The sequence below is a fragment of the Phyllobates terribilis genome, unplaced genomic scaffold, assembly GCF_046119375.1.
Source record: "Phyllobates terribilis strain yellow unplaced genomic scaffold, ASM4611937v1 Scaffold_7__3_contigs__length_470593459, whole genome shotgun sequence".
In the NCBI taxonomy this organism is placed as follows: domain Eukaryota; kingdom Metazoa; phylum Chordata; class Amphibia; order Anura; family Dendrobatidae; genus Phyllobates; species Phyllobates terribilis.
In genome coordinates this window covers 368800850-368820710 of record NW_027362767.1, presented here as the reverse complement: position 1 = coordinate 368820710, position 19861 = coordinate 368800850, and positions in this window count along the sequence as shown.

Here is a 19861-nt window from a genome sequence, read left to right as displayed (position 1 = left end):
ATGTGATTTGCATACTTCCAGCTACATTCCGACTAGACTTGTCCAGACTCAGTCAACACACATGCATATAGTTGGCACATGACCGCATGTATGCGAATCACATACCTGTGGTCACGTGCTCCTGGTACCAGAACTGGAGGATCCCTGAAGCATGCAGTGTGCGCGATGTGAGGATTTACAAGTCTGCAGTCACACTGAGTGACTGAAGACTTGTAGCCTTAGGCTGGACAACCTTGTTAAATCCTGGGGAGGTTGTAGCCAGGCTCTCTTGGATTCTAAAGAAGATCCCTGTCAATGCAGACCTGAAATATATCTACAGTAAAGTCTGGCCCTGTTGGCCTTTGGAGTAGCCTGTTTGTTCAATACTGAATTATAATATTTACAAAAATGAAGATTGCACTATATGAAAAGATCGGTGCAGAGCAAAGTTCAGGAAAGCTCTCCAATTCCTTCCATATCTAAACAGACAAATAAATAGCACTTTATCACATCAACTAGGTTTTACGTAAATCAAAAATACATTTTGTGGGGATCTAGCTGGATTATATATCAGAACTTACCGCTCTTTATACTTGGACATTGGTCCCACCAGAGACTGCATGTGAGTGCATTTAGTGCTCTGGTAACCATCAGTGTGCTATGCCACCTGTATCAACAACGTTATAGCAAACTTCACAAGACTCTTCATATTGTCTCTTCATCTTGTGAATGGAGGTCCTCTGGCCATCAGCATTGCTCTGAATGTGAAAGCACAGGACTAACAGCTAGCTTCTTTGATGTCACGCTAGCTGCTGAAGATACACCTTTACATACATCCAACGCATTTTGGAAAATGAATCTTCCTTCATCAGGAAAGAGGGGCGTCCAGAGAATTGTTGTTTAAACAGAAGATAAGAAGATATGCAAGTGCAGATTTTTTTTGTTTGTTTTAATCCTGAATTAGACTACGCTGAGTGGAGTACAAAGTAGGAGGGGACGCACAGCATAAGCTAAAGACCATCAGAGTCAGGATTTGAAGGCTAGAGGAAAAAAGGGGTACAATACAAGAACAATAGAGTTTTAGCCATTAACCAGTGAAGGAAAAAAGGATGTGATAGCTGCTCACATTGAGAGGTTGTGTGACCCACAACAAAAGTTAGCGCAGGTAGCGGCACCAGCTACTGCAACCCCAACTGGTTGGAGGATCGAGTATTAATCGAGTAATGGGGAAGAGTGGGTAAATATGTGCTGGCTGTTCTGTATTAAGAATAAAGGTCTCATATGCGATTTAGTTAGCAAACTTCTTCATCAGGAAACTAAAACAGTTGTATAGAGTAAAGAGTGAACAGGCTTAAATAGCTTGAAAATTCAAAAAAGAGCAACAATTGAAATAGACACCCATATGAGGTGCATGTGATGTAACCATTGTCAATTGCAAATAAAGCTGGGAAGGAAAAAAGATGTGCACTAAAAAATGCGCATTTTATTAAAAAATGTTTTTATATGTTCAAATATTGTTGTAAGCAATTAAATACATTATAGAAAAATAATAATTAAAAATAAGAAAAAATGAAACAAATATATATATACAGTATGTATACATGTATTTATATATTAAAAAATAAAAAATAAAAATTAAATAATATGACTTGACAGTTTGAAAGATAGGTTTATTCATAGATACCAAAATTATTTATTGGATATGAAGTGTGGAGGGGAATGTGAGAAGAGAAAAACTCTTTGTTGAGTTGATGCATTGAGAAAGGAAAAAACCTATGTTAACTCTCTGCAGAGCATGGGAATGGAAATCCCTGCCTGAGAACCATTGGTGAACCATGTGAAGGGAGTTCCCCATAATACACAGTGTAGTATTTGTTTAGTCTGAAGCACCATGGAAAAACAGAGAAATGGGTTGAAATTTTAAGAGGGTAGAGAGAATTAAACATAAAATGGTGGATGAAATGAATGGAGGGATGAAGTGAGAATAGGAGAGTAAATAATGGGTCTATTTCTTATTATTTTGTTCATTTATTTGAACATATACAAATAGCACTGAGAAAGACTGCAGCTACACCTCCCTCTTCCCCCTTCTTACTTTTCCATTATTTATGATTTCATGCTAATAATTTAACTTTAGACTTTATTCTCTGCAGGTAGTAAAGGGGAACTAAAAGCTACTTGTACTACAGATTTATGTGAACAATTATAAAAATAGGTAGTAATGACATAGTAGTTTCCACTATTTGATTTCACTGAGTGCAGTAATAAAATGTATACTAACAGTTTACATTGTGTAACATGGGTGCATAAGGGTGATGGATGCCACTGTATGTCAGCTGTCAAAAGCCCTGTTAAAAGCTTTTTAGGACATATCCTATAAACAGATGCCATTAAAGCTTACGAGTGACTATAGATGACTGTGAATGACGCCTAACAGTAGCATCCATCACCCATAGGCTTTAATGACATCCTTTTAACATTATGAAAAGCAATTGAAAAGCTCATGATTTATCTATTAAACTCTACCATGTAGCTAGACAAGCTAAAATGGCCCAACAAATTGGAAAATCACTATGTGTGATATTAACAATTCATGCAGTAACTGTGACATGAGCTACGACTTTATATCCGCTCTAAGTGATATTAATGTAAGCTCCTAACAGTTTTCTTATTAGTCAACAAACTAAGTTTTCTACATTATGCTGTTAGTTCACCTTTAATTTAATTTTCATCATTTTTTTAGAATTGATTCGTGAAAAGAAAGTATAAAATAATTGCAAAAGAATTTTGCTTCATAGCGATATTTTATTCTATCCTGGTGCAATTAACATTTTATAATTGAAAGAGCAATTTTTTTTGCAAGTCTGGCATTTTCTGCAAAAATCCACTTTAAAGATATGTCCTAAGGATAAACAGAGCTTTAACCAAAAGGACTACATTGAGCTCAGATCGGTAGATGACTTCATTGCCAGAAGCTGACAACTGAGAGGTTTTTATATAGCATTCACTGACTAATTAAGAGTTCAGTTATTTCGGAGGAGTAGATCAATGCTTTTCTCTGCTGTTTATTGTATCATTTATTTTACTGTTTTATTTATTTCTTAGCAGACTTTTTCATTTTTTTTTTGCAGTTTTATTTCTTTTCATGTGCTTCATTAATTAGAATGTCTTGGGATAATAGAGATCTCTCCACCGAAAAGTTTGTTTCATGCACAGCGTGCTTATCCTAGACAAGCACTATATCCAGGGCCAGTTTTAGAACCAGAATTGAAAGAGGGCCCCAAATGCTAACACATTGCACCATCACGCAGAAACATTTAGGATGCATGTACACAAGCCAAATTCAGACTGTAAAATCAACACTGCTCGACTATATGCAAGTTTTTCTACACTTGTTTATCAGCATTGTAAGCAGGTTGCTGAAAAAGGAAGGGGACAATGCAATTGATCTGCTCCAATACCATATATCTCCAATTTAATTGGGACAATGTTCTACCAAAAAGGATGATTTTTGTGAAAACTAAATAATCCAGTCACCCAACAAATGTTTTGCTCGTTTGTTAAGTAATTGCCGACATTTCACATTGGCAGATATTTAGGAACGGCCTGTGGCCTGCCTTTTCTATGAGCTGGGCATTGTATTTATGTGGTTTCCCATTGCTGCGTGTCCACTAGCTGGGTTCAGTCCTTCTCAGCCCTTATCACATGCATGTCACTTGACAAACGATAACATTTTAATATTAGAGGTTAGCACCGTCCCGATTAGGGTCACCGTGATGTAGTGAGATGGCTTTTGCATTTTTTTGATCAAAATTAAGTTAACTAAGTACCTATATTATTTTCACACACTATTGCTCTTTATTCATTTATTGCAGGGATTTGCTTATTATGTTTATATCTTGGGATTCTGCATTTTTAACCCCTTAACGACCGCCTTAACGCATTTATACGGCAGTCATTAAGGGTACTTATTCCACAGCGTCGTAAAAATGCGACGCTGCAGAATAAGTGTATAGCGCCACCCAGCGGTGGCGATTCCTGCGGGTGTCAGCTGTGTATGACAGCTGACTCCCAGCAGCATCGGCACCGGCCTGTCACGATGCCGATCGGGGCCGATTAACCTCTTAAATACCGCTGTCAATCGTGACAGAGGTATTTAAGTTGTTACAAGGGGGTCTTGCGACCCCCTTAGTAACCATCGGACCCCCGTGATAAGAATCGCGGGTCCCGATGGTTATCATGTTACCCAGAGATCATGTGATGATCCCAGGGTATGGTGGCCTGTGAGAGCCAGTAATAAGCTGACTCTCACAGGCAGAGTCAATGACTCAGACATGACTCTCTGACAGATCTCATGCACTGCAGTACAGAGGTACTGCAGAGTATGAGATCAACAATAAAAGTGAAAATCACACATGTTCCACAGTGGGACTTAGTGAAAAAGTAAAAATAAGTTAAATAAAATCTGTAAAAAAGTAAAAAAAACACACAAAAAGTTCACACAAATCACTTAAATCCATTTTACCGCTCAAAACGTAGCGCTTGGGATAAAACAAAAATAAACGAAAAAACGTACACATAATTGGTATCGCTGCGTCTGGAATGACCCGCTCTACAAAAACTGTTGCGTTATTTAGTCCTTTTAGCAAGCGCTGTAAAAAATAAAGATAAAAAACACGCCGAAAATGACACTTTTTCATCATACTGACTCACGAAAAAGTGAATAAAAAGTGATCAAAAAGTCGCACATAAAAAAAAATTATATAGATAAAAATGACAAACAGTCTTGCTAAAAAAAAAGCCATAATGTGGCTCATTCGGCAAAAAAATAAAAAAAGTTACAGCTCTCAGATGCAAAATCAAATTCTTTTTTATAAAATACTGTTTTTAGTGTGTAAAAATATCAAAGCAAAAAAAAAATATATAAATCTGATATCGCTGTAATCGTACTGACCCGACGAACAAATCGGTCTTATGACTTTTACTGTACGGCGAACGGATCAAAAAATAAAATCAATAACTGAATGGCTGTTTTTTGCTCATTCTGTGTCTGAAAAATCAGAATAAACAGCGATCAAAAATTACTATGGAAGGAGGGATTTGGGTTCCTGGAGAACTGGGCAGACTTCTCAGTTGGCTACAGACTTTACGCTAGGGACCGACTGCACCTCAATGGGGAGGGTGCAGCTGTGCTGGGGGAGAAAATGGCTAGAAGGTTGGAGGAGTGTTTAAACTAGGGATTGGGGGGAGGGTATTCATTTTATAGGTGGGGAAGATAGTGCAGATAGTGACCTGGACACAAATAAAGAAATTGGGGGTGGGGTTAGAACAGTCAATAAAGTAAGAAGGAATAGAGGTACAGAGAGATACATAAAATGCATGCACACTAATGCCAGAAGCCTCACCAACAAAATGGAGGAATTAGAATTAATTTTGTTGGAAAATAATTATGACATGATGGGGATATCTGAGACGTGGTTGGACGAGAGCCATGACTGGGCAGTTAATTTACAGGGCTATAGTCTGTTCAGAAATGACCGTACAAACAAGACAGGGGGGGGTGTGTGTTTATATGTAAAATCATCCTTAAAACCCATCTTGCGGGAGGATATATGTGAATCTAATGGAAATGTAGAGTCCCTGTGGGTGGAGATAAGAGGAGGGGGAAAAAATAATAAATTACTGATAGGGGTTTGTAATAAGTCTCCAAAAATAATGGAAGCAGCAGAGAATATCCTCGTAAAGCAAATAGATGAAGCAGTGACTCAAGGAGAAGTCATTATTATGGGGGACTTCAACTACCCTGAAATACATTGGGGGAAAGAAACCTGTAGTTCAAGCAAAGGTAATAGGTTTTTGACAACTATGAGAGACAATTACCTTTTACAACTGGTTCAGGACCCAACAAGAAGGGGGGCACTACTAGACCTAATATTAATCATTAGGCCAGACCGCATATCAAATATACGAGTTGGGGGTCACTTGGGTAATAGTGATCACAAAATAATAAGCTTTCGTGTATCCTTTAATAAGATGTGTAGTAGAGGGGTTACAAGGACACTAAACTTCAGGAAGGCAAATTTCCAACGGTTGAGAGATGATCTTAGTGCAATAAACTGGGACGATATCCTGAGACATAAAGCTACACAAAGCAAATGGGAGACATTTATTAGCATCCTGAATAGGACCTGTGTACAATATATACCCTATGGGAATAAACATGCTAGAAATAGGAGGAAACCACTATGGCTAAATAGAGCTATAAGTGACAAAAAGAAAGCATTTAGAGAACTAAAGCAAGTAGGTAATGATGAGGCATTAAATGAATATAGAAAATTAAATAAATTCTGTAAAAACCAAATCAAGGCAGCAAAGATTGAGGCAGAGAGAATCATTGCCAGAGAAAGTAAAAATAATCCCAAAATATTCTTTAACTACATAAATAGTAAAAAACTAAAAAATGATAGTGTTGGCCCCCTTAAAAACAGTCTGGGTGAAATGGTGGATGAGGATGAGGAAAAAGCCAATATGCTAAATGATTTGTTTGCAACCGTATTTACACAAGAAAATCGCATGACAGAAAACATGATTAGTGATAACAAAAATTCTCCATTAAATGTCACTTGCTTAACCCAGCAGGAAGTACGGCGGCGTCTAAAAATCACTAAAGTTGACAAATCCACGGGCCGGGATGGGATACACCCGCGTGTACTGCAGGAATTAAGTAACGTCATAGATAGACCATTATTTTTAATCTTTAAAGATTCCATAATATCAGGGTCTGTACCACAGGACTGGCGTATAGCAAATGTGGTGCCAATATTCAAAAAGGGGACAAAAACTGAACTTGGAAATTATAGGCCAGTAAGCTTAACCTCTACTGTGGGTAAAATCCTGGAGGGTTTCCTAAGAGATGCTATACTACAGTATCTGAAGAGGAATAACCTCATGACCCAATATCAACATGAGTTTACGAGGGACCGTTCCTGTCAAACTAATCTGATCAGTTTTTATGAGGAGGCAAGTTCCGGACTGGACCGAGGAAATGCAGAGGATGTTGTGTATATGGACTTTTCAAAAGCTTTTGATAAAACGGTTTCACACAAAAGGTTGATGCATTAAATGAGAACAATGGGGATAGGGGAAAATATATGTATGTGGGTTAAGAATTGGCTCAGTGATAGGAAATAAAGGGTGGTTATTAGTGGTCTCAGTTAACAGTGGGGTACCACAGGGGTCAGTATTGGGCCCCCTTCTTTTTAACATATTTATTAATGATCTTGTAGGGGCATAAAGAGTAATATTTCAATATTTGCAGATGACACTAAACTCTGCAGGGTAATCAATACAGAGGAGGACAATTTTATATTACAGGAGGATCTATGTAAACTAGAAGCTTGGGCTGATAAATGGCAAATGAGCTTTAATGGGGATAAATGTAAGGTAATGCACTTGGGCAGAGGAAATAAAATGTATAATTATATGCTTAATTGTAAAACACTGGGAAAAACTGTAACTGAAAAAGACCTGGGTGTATTGGTGGACGACAAGCTCATGTTTAGTGGCCAGTGTCAGGCAGCTGCTGCAAAGGCAAATAAAGTAATGGGATGCATTAAAAGAGGCATAGATGCTCATGAGGAGAACATATATTCTTGTACTGTGTTAGCCAGTAGATAGAAAAATATTTAGATTTGAGAGTCCTCAATGGTTGATATTAGTGTTGAGCGAGCACTAAAATGCTCGGGTGCTCGAAGCTCGGGCCGAGCTCACTGTGATACTCGGGTGCTCGACCCGAGCAACGAGCCCAATGTTAGTCTATGGGAGACCCGAACATTTTTGCGGCGGCACCCCCGGCAGTCTGTAGAAAGCCTAAAATGTGCCCAAAACGATAGTGACAGTGCTCAAATGACATGGGGACAGCATGGGGATCGCCCCTGGAAGCATTTCTGACCCCCAGGTCACTGCTGTCAACAATGTGGTCAGAGGTATTAAGCCACTTTTACAGGCTCACAATAAAACGTTCAAAAACGAAAGTGAAAGTGCTTTCCTGTGAAATATGTTAATCCCTTAACGACCATGGGTCTTTCTGTTTTTGTGTTTTCCTTTTTTGCTCCCCTTCTTCCCAGAGCCAGAACCTTTTTAATTTTCGCTCAATATGGCCATGTGAGGGCTTATTTTTTGTGGGACGAGTTGTACTTTTAAACACCATCACTGGTTTTACCATATCGTGTGCTGGAAAATGGGAAAAAAATTCCAATTGCAGTGAAACTGCAAAAAAAATGCAATTCCACAGTTGTTTTTTCGGTCCTTTTTTTACCACGTTCACAGATTGCTAAAACTGACCTGCCATCATTATTTTCCAGGTCGTTATGAGTTCATAGACACCAAACATGTATAGGTTCTTTTTTATTTAAGTGGTGAAAAAAAAATCCAAAGCTTGCGAAAAAAAACAAAAAAAATGGCACCATTTTCCGAGACCCTTAGCTTCTCCATTTTTCGGGATCTGGGGCCAGGTGAGTGCTTATTTTTTGAGTGCCGGGCTGACGTTTTTATTAATACCATTTTGGGGTAGATCCGATGTTTTGATCACCCGTTATTGCATTTTATTGCAAAGTTGTAGCGACCAAAAAAACTTAATTCTGACGTTTAAAATTTTTTTCTCGTTACGCCGTTTACTGATTGTATTAATTCTTCTTTTATATTGATAGATCGGGCGATTCTGAACGCGGCGATACCAAATATGTGTATGTGGTTTTTTTTTTATATATATATATTTTATTTTGAATGGGGCGAAAGGGGGGTGACTTAAACTTTTACATATTTTTTATTTTTTTAAAAACTTTTTTTTTACACTTTCTGCTTGCTTCTATAGTCTCCAGAGGAGACTAGAAGCAGAAGTTGTCTGATTGCTTCTACTGCATACAAGCGATGAGCAGATCGCTTGTATGCAGGAGAAATGCTCACTTGCTATGAGCGCTGACCACTAGGTGGCGCTCATAGCAATTGAGACATGACAACCACAGGCGTCTGCTGCAGACCCTGAGTTGTCATGCCCACCCATTGGTGACCCGCGATCACGTGACGGGGTCACTGATGGGCGGGGCTTAGGACTCCCGTAAGCGCGAGTTAAATGCCACTGTCAGAGATTTAACATGTTAACAGCCGCGGGTGGATTGCGATTCCAATAATCAGCTGACATGTGCTCGCTTCAGTGCGGGCTCACCGCCGGAGCCCCCGCTGAACCGGCCTTCCCGACCTGGTGCGTACTATTACTGACCAGGTCGGAAAGGGGTTAAGGAACATCCTTTCCAGGGTAAAGACTTGTGTATAAGGTAAAATAAATAACCAAAAACAAAAATACTCCTCCACACCTTGGGCTATGTTCACAAGTAGCATTTTTTATGCGTTTTTGCACGTTTGTATTGCTTTCAACCGTGACAAATGCATTCACCGGGAAATGTCATTTTAACATTTTACAACCTTATCTGGCCATGTGCTGTGTGACACATGCATACAGTGCTAAAAAGACATGGGAACAGCATGGGGAAGACCCCTGGAAGCATCTCTGACACCTAGGTCACTGCCTAAAAGTGTGCCCATCAGAAGTGATCCTTGCCGCATCAGAAGATGCAGACTTGCAACTATCCCCGTGCAAGTCCTTGTCCCAGGGCAGTGTTCAATTGTACCTCCCCCATAACTTGCAATACAAGCGCAAGTATGCAGCCTGCCACCCACCCACCCCCAGGCTGCAATACCATACTGCTAGCTTGCTTGCACTTGAAATTGGGCCTTTTAGGCATGTGGAGGTGGAATCTGGCCACCACGTCATGGCTGCGTCGGTAGCCTGGTATTCATACTCAGTCCCCAGCCGCCCGGCGGCCGGGTGTCCACGCTTGGTCCCCAGCCGCCAGGGGGCGGCCGGGTGTCCATACTCAGTCCCCAGCCGCCCCGCGGCCGGGTGCCCACACACAGTCCCCAGCCACGTGGGGGTGGCCGGGTGTCCATAAACGGTCCCCAGCCGCCCCTATTTGTCCCGGTGCGCCTTATACACAAGCGCGCATACCAAAACATTACCTGTGCCCTCCCCAGTGCATTTAGTGGGAAGGACAGCCTAACCACAAACACGTGGACAAGTGAATGTGGCCAGGAATGGTCCATCTCACTGACGCCTTCACACTGGGTTAATATTGTGGAAGCCGGGACACAGTTGGACACTGGGATGCAACACGTCCTCCAGACATAGAGGATTGCGGGTCCTGGGTCAATCAGGCTTCAACACAAAGTTCAGAAGGTAGACAGCAGCAGTGGTCGGCCTCCTACACAACGAGTAAATTATTCATGATCATGAGGCCATCCATCTCCTTAGCTTTCTGTTCCTTGGAATGCAAGCGCATGTATGTAGTAGCAGCTAGGCCTGAGGTGGTCAGCGTTTTGGCGCATATTCTACCTCCTTCGAGGCTTGCTGGATGTTTTCCTGCTACTATCCCAGTTCTATGACTCCCGTTAAAACAAAGCTTCAGGTGATGAATAATGGATGAGGTGGTGGCAAAGGAGAAAGACCAGGAGGAACAGGGACCATTCTCATCAATATCAGGCCAGCCAACCACACATGTCTTGTAGGATATGTTTCTGTACCAAAAGGAGCGGTTCAGCTACACAGTTATAAGGCATACAGTGAATGCAATACCTACCAAAAATTTCGAGGCACTCCAATGCCCCTTGGAAGTGACATGGAGGTCAGAGGGCCTTAACTAAACCGTTTTTTCCATTTATAGCAACTGGGTCTCCTGTACACTGTTGGCCTAAGCAGGGAATGGAAGGCTTTCCAAAAATTATTAGGCACTGCAATGCCCCTTGAAACAGACGTGGATTACAGCGTATTAAAAACCTTCTACCCATTATTGGGGAGTGGGTCTCCCTTAGTGTTCGCCTATGCATTGAAAAGCAAAAGCTGACAAAAATTAGGAGGAAATGCAATGCCTGTTGCAAGAGTCGTGGAGGTTAGAGGTAATTAAAAACAACATGTCAATGCCCCTTGGAAGAGCTGTGGAGTTCAGAGTGGTTTAACAAGACAGTTTTAATGCCCCTTGGAAGAGTGGTGGAGTTCAGAGTGGTTTAACAAGAGAGTTTTAATGCCCCTTGGAAGAGTGGTGGAGGTTACAGTGGAATAAAAAGACAATATCAAAGCCCCGTGGAAGAGACGTGGAGGTCACAGTAGCTTAACAAGACAGTTTTAATGCCCCTTGGAAGAGTGGTGGAGGTCGCAGTGGAATAAAAAGACAATATCAATGCCCCTTGGAAGAGTGGTGGAGGTTACAGTGGAATAAAAAGACAATATCAACGCCCTGTGGAAGAGACGTGGAGGTCACAGTAGCTTAACAAGACGCTTTTAATGCCCCTTGGAAGAGTGGTGGAGGTCGCAGTGGAATAAAAAGACAATATTAACGACCCTTGTAAGAGACGTGGAGGTCACAGTAGCTTAACAAGACGATTTTAATGCCCCTTACAAGAGCCATGCAGTACAGCATATTAAAAACATTATTCCCATTATTGGGGAGTGGGTCTCCCATAGTCTTTGCCTATGCCTTCCAAGCAAAAGCTGCCAAAAATTAGGAAGGGGGAACTTGCAATGTCCCTTACAAGAGCCATGCAGTACAGCATATTAAAAACATTATTCCCATTATTGGGGAGTGGGTCTCCCATAGTCTTTGCCTATGCCTTCCAAGCAAAAGCTGCCAAAAATTAGGACAGAGGAACTTGCAATGCTGGCAACATGGACCACGGTCACCCTGGTGGTATAGTGGTCGTGGAGGCTGAGGATAAGGAGAAGAGCAAAAAACAGCCGAAATGAGGAAGCGTATACCCATGTGTGGGTGTGAAGCGATGTATGGGAATACACCTCCCGAAATAACACAGTGGATTTGACTTTATGTTACTCTGCTGTCATTTGGTGGTGATGAGAAGTCTGGCCCAATCCAGCCCTTGTTCATTTTGATAAGGGTCAGCTTGTCAGCATTGTCAGTTGACAGGCGATTGCGCTTATCAGTTATAATTCCCCCAGCGGCACTAAAAACACGCTCCGATAACACGCTAGCGGCAGGGCAGGCCAGGACCTCCAAGGTATACAGAGTGAGTTCATTCCAAGTGTCCAGCTTGGATACCCAATAATTAAAAGGCACAGAGGAATCACGGAGGACGCTGGTACTCCCTCACCATCTTTTGAAACTTTCCACTCCTTGTGAGAGTACCCTGCGCCTCAGGGCCTGTAAGCTGGGCAGGTCTCAGAAAACTGTCCTAGAACATTGACAGTGTTCCCCTGCCTCTGCTGGATTGGAGTTGCGTCTCTCTCGCCTGTATGCCTTAGTTGGGCAGCGAACTGTGACCTCTGCCGCTACCGTGTTCAGATGGGCATTTTTTTAATAGTTCTGCAGCAAGGGCCTTCTGGTACTGCCCCATTTTTGTAGACCTCTCCAACTCAGGAATAAGAGAGTGAAAGTTCTCCTTGTAGAGGGGGTCTAAAAGTGTCATCAACCAGTAATGACTGTCACCCAACATTTTGACAACGCGAGGGTCACGGTTAAGGCAGCGTAACATAAAGTCAGCCATGCGTGCCAGACTGGTAACGGGCAAGATTTCCGTGTCCTCACCAAGATGACGACTGACCATGCTCTCCTCCTCCTCCTCCTCTTCCTCCTGCCCCCTGTCCTCAGGCCACCCACGCTGAACCGACGGTATGACACTTCTACAGGTACTACCGTCTACAACGCATGATAGCAGCTCCTGTTCTTCCTCCTCCTCCTCCTCCTCCTCCTCTCCCTCATTGTCCCCCAATGCACGTTGGGATGAGATGAGGCTGAGCTGTGTGTAATCGCCCGCTACGGCTTCTTGATCCATCTCATCATACTCTGGCTGCAATGCCTCCTCTTTAATTCTCTGCAGAGAGCGTTGCAAAAGACAGACAAGTGGGATGCTGACACTAATGATGGCTTCATCGCCACTCACCATCTTGGTGGCCTCCTCAAAGTTTGTCAGGATGGTACATATGTCAGACATCCAGGTCCACTCCTGAGGTCTTATGTGTGGAGTCTGACCTGAATATCGACGACCTTGTTGCAGCTGGTACTCCACAACTGCTCTCTTCTGCTCACAAATCCTTTGCAACATGTGGAGGGTAGAGTTCCAACGTGTGGGGACATCACACACCAGTCGGTGTGCCGGAAGCTGCAAACGCTGCTGCAACACAGCAAGGGCGGCGGAAGCTGTAGCCGACTTGCGAAAATGAGCTGACAGGCGGCGTACTTTCATGAGCAGATCTGGCAACTTGGGGTACGATTTAAGAAACCGCTGAACCACGAGGTTAAGCACATGAGCCAGGCATGGTACGTGTGTGATCTCACCTCACCTCAGAGCCGCCACCAGGTTACGGCCATTGTCACACACGACTATGCCGGGATGTAGGTTCAGCGGTCTCAGCCACAGATCTGCCTGCTCTTTCACAGCTGTCCACAACTCACAAGCAGTGTGAGGTTTATCACCTAAGCTTTTGAGTTTCAGCACAGCCTGTTGCCGCTTGGCGGAGGCAGTACTGCAATGCTTCCAGCTTGTAACTGATGTGGTGGTATCTGAGATGAAGGCTGAACATGAGGAGGAGGATGCGCAGGAGCTGTACACTGTGGGGGCAACTCTGACTGACATAGGGCCTGCAATCCTCGGTGTGGGGAGGATGTGTTCCGTCCCAAGGTCCGACTGGGTCCCGGCTTACACTATGTTTACCCAGTGTGCTGTCAGAGAGATGTACCGTCCCTGGCCACAAGCACTTGTCCACGTGTCCGTTGTCAGGTGGACTCTCCCAGTAACTGCGTTGTTGAGGGCACGGCAGATGCTTTGGGACACGTGCTTGTGTAGTGCGGGGATGGCACACCGGGCAAAATAGTGTCGGCTGGGGACCGAGTACCGAGGGACGGCCACCGCCATAAGATTGCGGAAGGATTCCGTCTCCACCAGCCTAAAAGGCAGCATTTCCAATGCAAGCAGTCATGAAATGTGCGAATTTAGGACTGTGGCCTGTGGGGCGTTAGCTGCGAATTTCCGCTTTCGTTCAAAGGTCTGGGATATGGACAATTGAATGCTGCGGTGGGACGTGGACGTTGATGCTGTTTCTTGAGAAACTGCCATAACAAGTGAAGACTGAGAGGAGGGGGCATCTTTACATGCAGTATGGACAGGGGATTGCCTTGCATACACAACAGGGGGTTCTATTGCACGCACAACAGTGGAAGAAGCAGTGGTGACACCCGCTGACACTGGTCGTGGACCCTGGGTTTCGCCCCACAAAGTCGGGTGCTTTGCTGCCATGTGCCTGATCATGCTGGTGGAGGTCAGGCTGGTAGTTTTGTCACCCCTGCTGATGCTGGCATGGCAGGTGGAACATATGGCCTTTTTGGGGTTATCAGCAGAGTTTTTAAAAAAATTCCAGACTCTGGAAGACCTACCGCTTGTACTGGCAACGTCCCTCGTGTTGGTGTTACGGGGAACGGTTGCCTGCCTTCTGTCTGCGGCCACCACACTGCTTCTTCCTGCCTGTTGTGGTACCCTGCCTCCCTCCCCCTGTGTGCTGCTGGCCTCACTCTGCATGTCCTCCTTCCACGTTGGGTCAGTTACTAGATCATCCACCACCTCCTCCTCTTCCACTTGCGCACCACGATCCTCCTCCTCACTTCCTGGCAATTGTGTCTCGTCATCGTCCACCTCTTGTGACAGATTGCCAACGTCGACTTCCTGTGGCCGTGGCTGTTCAAATATTTGGGCATCGCAACATGGGATCTCCTCTTCCACCACTTCAAGCGTATCAGGCGAGGGGCCCAAATATGGAAATGGACCAGTGAACAGCTCTTCAGAGTGTCCAAGTGTGGGATCACTTGCTGTCTGACGACACTCGGCATGGTGGGAGGAAGGAGCATCAGGGTGAGGAGGAGTATGCGGTCGAGACTCACGGCTACTAAGAGTTGACCGTGTGGAAGACAGACCGGAGGTGGTGGTGCCCAGGTAACTGGAAGTATTGTCTGCTATCCAATTAATAACCTGTTCACACTGATCAGTTCTCAATACTGGTGTTGTTCTGTGCTTCCCTAGTAATTCGGTCAAGAAGTGGGAGCGAGAAGATGTGGCTGTTGGTTGTGGCACATTTTCACCTTGGCCACGGCCCCGTCCTCTGCACGAACCATCACCAGAACGTCCACTTCCACCTCCCTTGTCACGCGCCTGGCCCATTGTAAATGAAGTAAAATAGCTTACACTTGCACTATCAATGGAAAAAGGGTAATAAAGAGTAGATTAGAACCGTGGAAGAAGAAAACCACAGTTATTGTTTACTGGGGTATACCACACTTTTTTAAATAGAGATATTTGCGGCTGAACAGTGAGCGACACACTCAAACTGCTTTTTTTTTAGATACCAAAGGCCCAAAACTGGATAGTACAGCGATTTGACCCGTGGAACTGCGAAACCACACTGGGATGTCGGGCCTACACAAGACTATTTTCAACAGATATATTTTTGTGTCACAACAGTCAGGAGACACTACTGTTTTTCTTTACGGAAAAAACTACCAAAACCTGAATAATAGAGATTTTTTACCGTGGAACAGCAAAACCACAGTTATAATTTACTGGTGTATACCAGGCTTTTTAAAATATATATATATTTGCGGCTGAACAGTGAGCGACACACTCAAACTGTTTTTTTTAGATACAAATGGCCCAAAAGTGGATAATACAGATGTTTGTACCGTGGAACTGCAAAACCACACTTGTATTTCTCGGGCCTACACCAGACTATTTTCAACAGATATATTTGTGTCTGAAAAATCAGGGAGACACTATTCTTTTTTTTTTTACAGCAAAAAATGCAAAAAGCAGAATAATAGAGATTTTTTACCGTGGAACAGCAAAAGCACACTTCTGTCTCTCTGGCCTACACCAGACTATTTTCAACAGATATATTTGTGTCTGAAAAATCAGGCAGACACTTATTATTTTTATACAGCAAAAAATGCCAAAAACAGGATAATAGAGATGTTTTACCGTGGAACATCAAAACCACAGTAATAATTTACTGGTGTATACCAGGCTTTTTAAAATATATATATATTTGCGGCTGAACAGTGAGCGACACACTCAAACTGTTTTTTTTAGATACAAATTGCCCATAGAACTGCAAAACCACACTTCTATTTCTCTGGCCTACACCAGACTATTTTCAACAGATATATTTGTGTCTGAAAAATCAGAGGCACACTTTTTTTTTGGGGGGGGTGGCACCAAAAGGTTAATAAGATGGGTATTTGTACATTGTGAAGGAGGAAAAAAAAAGAGGATTTAGATAAAAAAAAAAGGATTTTTCCTGGCCCCCGGGACCTGGAGCTAAGTCCAGCAATTTCAGCAACAGGAGCAGCACACAGGACTGTACTGCAGCGTTTGCTGGTATAACCACTGCGTCTCCTATACAGCCTGCCTGCCTGCCTGATATACCTGGGAAGGATATTAGTCCTGAGAAGGACTGTTTGTTTGATCTGGCAGCCTTTACAGACCCTACACTAACTATTTTGCAGGATATATCTCTCCCTAAATCAGCAGCGCTGTCCCTACACTGTCTGATCCGGAGCGACTGTGTCCAAGATGGCGGCGCCCGGTTTTAAATACTCGAGGTGACGCTGTGCGGCCAGCCAATCACTGTAATGCCCACAAACAACATGGCTGCGGCATTACAGTGACTGGCTGGCAATCCCTGCATGTTCATTGGCTCTGTAAAGAGCGCCAAACATGCAGGGCGGAGACCCGAGCTCCCGCCCGAGTAACCCGGAAATGCTCGGTGCTCGCCGAACATCCCGAGTAGCGTGATGCTCGGGCGAGTACCGAGCAGTGTCGAGCATGTTCGCTCAACACTAGTTGATACCTTTTAATGGCTAACTGAAAAGATGGTAACAAATTGCAAGCTTTCGAGACTACTCAGGTCTCAGATTTTGTGGTATACTATGCCTGATGAAGAGACCTGAGTAGTCTCGAAAGCATGCAATTTGTTACCATCTCTTCATGAGGAGAACATAATATTACCTCTATACAAGTCACTAGTGTGACCACACTTAGAATACTGTGTACAGTTCTGGTCTCCGGTGTATAAGAAAGACATAGCTGAACTAGAGAGGGTGCAGAGAAGAGCGACCAAGGTTATTAGAGGACTGGGGGGTCTGCAATACCAAGACAGGTTATTACACTTGGGGTTATTTACTGTGGAAAAACGAAGGCTTAGGGGTGATCTTATTACTATGTACAAGTATATGAGGGGACAGTACAAAGACCTGTCTACTGATCTTTTTACTCTGAGCCCAGAGACGGGGACAAGGGGGCATCTTCTACGTCTGGAGGAAAGAAGGTTTAATCATAATTACAGACAGGGATTCTTTACTGTAAGAGCAGTGAGACTATGGAACTCTCTGCCGCATGATGTTGTAATGAGTGATTCACTATTAAAATTTAAGAAGGGCATGGATGCCTTTCTTGAAAAGTATAATATTACAGGTTATATATACTAGATTCCTTGATAGGGCGTTGATCCAGGGAACTAGTCTGATTGTCGTATGGAGGCGGGAAGGAATTTTTTCCCCAATGTGGAGCTTAGTGTTTGCCTCTTGGGTTTTTTTTGCCTTCCTATGGATCAACATGTTAGGCTATGGGTCGAACTAGATGGACTTAGTCTTCCATAAGCCTTAAAAACTATGTTACTATGTTACTATGTGCCCCAAAATGGTTCCAAAAAAATCTGCAACTCGTCCGCAAAAAAATAAGCCATCATACAGCGCTGTTCACCAAAAAATAAAAAAAGTTACAGCTCTCAGATATGGCAACGAAAATAAGTACTTTTTATAAAAAAAAAGCATTTTTACTGTGTGATCGTAAAAAAACCTAAAAAAAAATCTGGTATCACTGTAATTTCAACGACCCGAAGAATAAATGCACCTTATCACTTATACCGCATGGTGAACCGCAAAAAAATAAAAATACTAAGAACTATTCTGGTATTGCTGTCTATTTCTTCATTCTGCCTCCAAAAAAATCGGAATAAGGCTCGGCTCACGTTTATTCTGCGCTCTCTGCTGAGCGCTTACATTGGGGTTTCCATGTAAATTCACCAAAACTGCAATTCAGACAAAAACCCCAGATGGAGCCACTCACTTATGAGGCCGATGGAGTCCCTTTGGACTGGTCTCTGTTCCGGTGGCGTTCCATCATCACCTAAACAGTGGAAACCCTCCACAAGTGACCTCATTTTGGAAACTAGATGAGTCTAGTTTCCAAAATGGGGTCACTTGTGGAGACCTCAGGGGGTCTAGTTTCCACTATTTCCACTATTTAGGCACATCAGGGGCTCCCCAAACACAACATGGTGTCCGCTAATTATTCAAGCTAATTTTACATTCAAAAAGTCAAAGGGTGCTCCTTCCTTTCCGAACTCTGCCGGGCGCCCATACAGTTGTTTTTCCCCACATGGGGTATCGGCTTACTCAGGAGGAATTGCACAACAAATGGTATGGGGCAATTTCTCCTGTTACCCTTATGAAAATGCAAAATTGGAGGTTAAAAAACATTTTTTGTGGGAAAAATGTGAAAATTTTATCTTTACAGCTCAATGTTATAAACTTCTGTGAAGCCCCTGGGGGTTCAAGGTGTTCACCACACATCTAGATAAGTTCCCTATGGGGTCTAGTTTCCAAAATGCTGTCACTTGTGGGAGGTTTCCACTGTTTAGGCACATCAGGGGCTCCCCAAACACAACATGGTGTCCGCTAATTATTCAAGCAAATTTTACATTCAAAAAGTAAAATGGTGCTCCTTCACTTCCAAACCCTCCTTCAAGAGGTAGTCACCGGAAATGGTTTTCACTTCACAGGTGTGATCTGTCAGGTTTAATAAGTGGGATTTATTTCCTTATAAATGGGGTTGAGACCATCAGTTGTGTTGTGCAGAAGTCTGATGGATACACAGCTGATAGTCCTACTGAATAGAATCATAGAATCATAGAATAGTAGAGTTGGAAGGGACCTCCTGGGTCATCTGATCCAACCCCCTGCTCAAAGCAGGATTCACTAAATCATCTCAGACAGATGTCTGTCCAGCCTCTGTTTGAAGACGTCCATTGAAGGAGAACTCACCACCTCTCGTAGCAGCCTGTTCCACTCATTAATCATCCTAACTGTCAAAAAGTTTTTTCTAATATCTAATCTGTGTCTCCTCCCATTCAGTTTCATCCCATTGCTTCTAGTCTTTCCTTGTGCAAATGAGAATAAATATGATCCTTCTACAATGTGACAGCCCTTGAGATATTTGTAGACAGCTATTAAGTCTCCTCTCAATCTTCTTTTTTGCAAGCTAAACATTCCCAAATCCTGTAAACGTTCCTCATAGGTCATGGTTTGCAGACCGGTCACCATTCTGGTTGCTCTTCTCTGAACTTGCTCCAGTTTGTTAATGTCTTTTTTAAAATGTGGTGCCCAAAACTGGATACAGTATTCCAGATGAGGTCTGACCAAAGAGGAGTAAAGTGCGATAATAACTTCACGTGATCTAGACTGTATGCTTCTGTTAATACATCCCAGAATTGTATTTGCCTTTTTTGCTGCTGCATCACACTGTTGACTCATGTTCAGTCTATGATCTATTAGCATACCTAAGTCTTTTTCACATGTGCTGTTGCTTAGCTCTATTCCTCCCATTCTGTATATGTTTTTTCATTTTTATTGCCCAGTTGTAGTACTTTGCATTTTTCCCTGTTAAAAACCATTCTGTTATTTGCTGTCCACTGCTACAGTTTATTTAGGTCTTTTTG